This window comes from Morone saxatilis, unplaced genomic scaffold (genome assembly GCF_004916995.1).
Source record: "Morone saxatilis isolate NCDOM2014 unplaced genomic scaffold, NCSU_SB_2.0 Contig23, whole genome shotgun sequence".
NCBI lineage: Eukaryota > Metazoa > Chordata > Actinopteri > Moronidae > Morone > Morone saxatilis.
Window position 1 is genome coordinate 21,393,007 of NW_023339796.1, and position 3,041 is coordinate 21,396,047.

Sequence of the window (3,041 nt, forward strand, 5' to 3'; positions counted from 1 at the left end):
TTGTTACGCTTCTAGAAATTAGGTTTTTTATCTAAGAGGGAGTGGGGGTCCTCTCTTCTACGGAGTTTTGCCAATGATGAACCACCTGATGTTTTCTAACAGTAAGACCAGAATGGCAGACCAGCAATCAGACATCCAGAAATACTTTATTAATCCGCTGGGGCTTCATTTGTTTCCCGAAACACTGGCTCTTTAGATTTGGCGGCCTTTGCGAGTTTTTGTGGGCCACCGAATTTTCTCCTACACAGTTGTAAGGCAAGCGGTATTCATTGCCACTTCCACCCACCCAAGGTGCTAAGCTAAATCCTCCCACACTGAAATCCTTTAAAAGTTTACATAACCCTTTTGACTAGAGTGGACTTTGTGGGCTGAGAAATGCTACAAGCACCACAATATCATTCAGTAGTTTATTAGTAGCACCAGGGCGCCCGGCAGAGTTTGAGAGAGCCCATGACCAAAAAAATTCTTAATTAGGGCCCCCTCCTTGTGCAGCTGTTGTCACCACCATCCTCCTTAAGGACCTAAACTGTCCCATCAAAACGTTGTTAACGTAACTCTAAATTAGAAGGCTTTGCAACTGTCCTTGCTTCTTTTGTAGTTCAATACTAGTAGCTAGCACAATATTGTACTGCTGGTGGATTTTTTTGTACACCTGCATGCAAGTCGCAATACCCAGTATGCAGTTTCAAACTTATTTGATGCAACATTAAAAGCCAACCATAAAAAATGTGGCTTAAAGGCCATCCTTTTACGTCCTCAAATGTCAAAATGGAAAATTCTGCTTTAACGAGAATTAATACGAAATTATTATTGTTTAATTATTATTATGAATAAAACACTATTCTTATTTTCAGGTCATTATACACTAATACAAACGTACCTAGGAATATTATATTACATTTCTGCCGTTGCAAATTGTTACACACTGGAGCTTTAAAAGAAGAAATGACAACATGTTTTTTATTAAAAATGAACTTAAGGAAACATAAATCAGTTCACTATGAACTGATTCTTAGTTCACTATGAACTGACTTAAGAAGACCTTGGGAAATGAAGGTAAATTCTAAGTGACATTATCCTGCAGTTTCATTTTACCACAGTGGCCACTCTACACAAACCTTAAATTTTTTGGCGGAGACTATTTAACATTATTGTAGAATGAGAGCTGCTGCTTTTTGTATTCACAAGAAATTCCACAGTTAGATCGCTCATCTGCAATTCCCATCATTAAATCTGCAAAGAAACATTTTTTATTAACGGAAAATTGATGTTATGATAGTATATAGCACAACTACAACTGCACTCCATGTATTAACTCTAAACTGACAGATTGGTATTTATGTCGAAGTGTTAAACACAAGTTAATTATGATATACAACATATCATGTTTGATTGGTATTTGTAGGCTACTTTATGATCACACTGTGAACAATTGGAACTAATTGCTGTAATGTGACTTTGCTCATGCATACAAGCTTGGAAACAAATGTTTGCACCCTTGTGTTGAATAAAATTTAAATTATAATAAGTGTTAAAACTTTAGACAACTGTTCCTCCCTGCAGGCTTTGCAAAGATTGTGAGTGAGTATGTATGGCCTTAGGATGAAAATATACTCACAATGCAACTCCAGAACTGTCATGCATACTGCACACCGCAGAGCTGGAAAAAGTGTCAGGTATGAGAATGTAGTTAATGCCATTCAAATCTGAGACTCACTTCGGTATGATGCAAACAATCTTGGGCATGTTTTCGGCAGTGAGTTTCGTGTTCCTCAAATCACATACAGTAATGTACTGTTCTGTTCTCTGGCCACCAATCAGACATCCAGAAACACATCCACCCTAATCCTCCTTCGTAACAACTCTGAGCCATCAAAACAGCCCCTCTGCTGATGTATAATAGACGCCTTTCTTCCTCCCATTTTACAGTATTTCCTCTGCTGTGGCATGGGGGGTTCAGAGACTGAGATTAGAGACCCCCCTCTGACTCTACAGATGGACGCTGCCATCCCCCTGACATTAAATTCCTTTCCGATCTCACACTACTCTTTTATATCCATAAAGTAGAGCTGGGTGGTTAAGGCCAGCAGCTTTCCAGTGAAAAATGTTTATGAATAAATGTTAATTTAACTTCCAATGAAATAAGTAAACCACGCTGTTGATAGATCATCCTGTTGGTCATCTTAGTTTTAGTAACCACTGGCCACCATCAGAACTAACCTCAGCCACTTAACGTAAGCCTGACCTGAAGCCATGAAGCCGGGTTGTAATCAGAATCAGAATCACTTTTAATAGTCAGTTATGTGTGCACATACAAGGAATTTGTCTCCGGTTTTACATTGCTCTCAATGTACAAACACAGCTTAACAGTATAAATAACAACAAAAGAAGACATAGACTTATATGCACAGTTATACATATCTATAAACAAATATTTGTAGACAGTAAACAATAGGGCAATGGTGCAGAGTGCAAAGGATGCTGAAATTAATATTTTACGTGCAGGTATCTTCATGTATATGGGGAAGGTGGATATGACAGTATATACAGTATTTTCAGCAATGGAAAATAAGTAATGAATGGTTTCATTAAGAGTCCTAGGGTTATTGTACAGGGCAGTTAACTGTTGGTCAGAGTGATGGCCTGTGGGTAGAAACTGTTCCTGTGTCTCTTTGTTGTGGCGTACAGTGCTCTGTAGCACCTACCAGAGGGGAGATGTTTGAACAGGTAGTGTCCAGGGTGAGATGGATCTGCAGTGATGTTACCTGCCTGTTTCCTGACTCTGGACAGGTAAAGGTCCTGAATGGAGGGCAGCACCAGCAATGGGGTTGGCACCAATGATCCTCTCTGCAGTCCTGACTGTCCGCTGTAGTCTGTTCCCGTCCTGTTTGGTGGCCGATCCAAACCAGACAGTGATGGATGAACAGAGAACAGTGTCAGTGTTGGACTCCCACTTAAGGTCCTGGGAGATTGTGGATTCCAAAAACCTGAAGGTTTCCACAGTAGACACAGGGCTGTTGAGTATGGTGATGGGGGGCAGA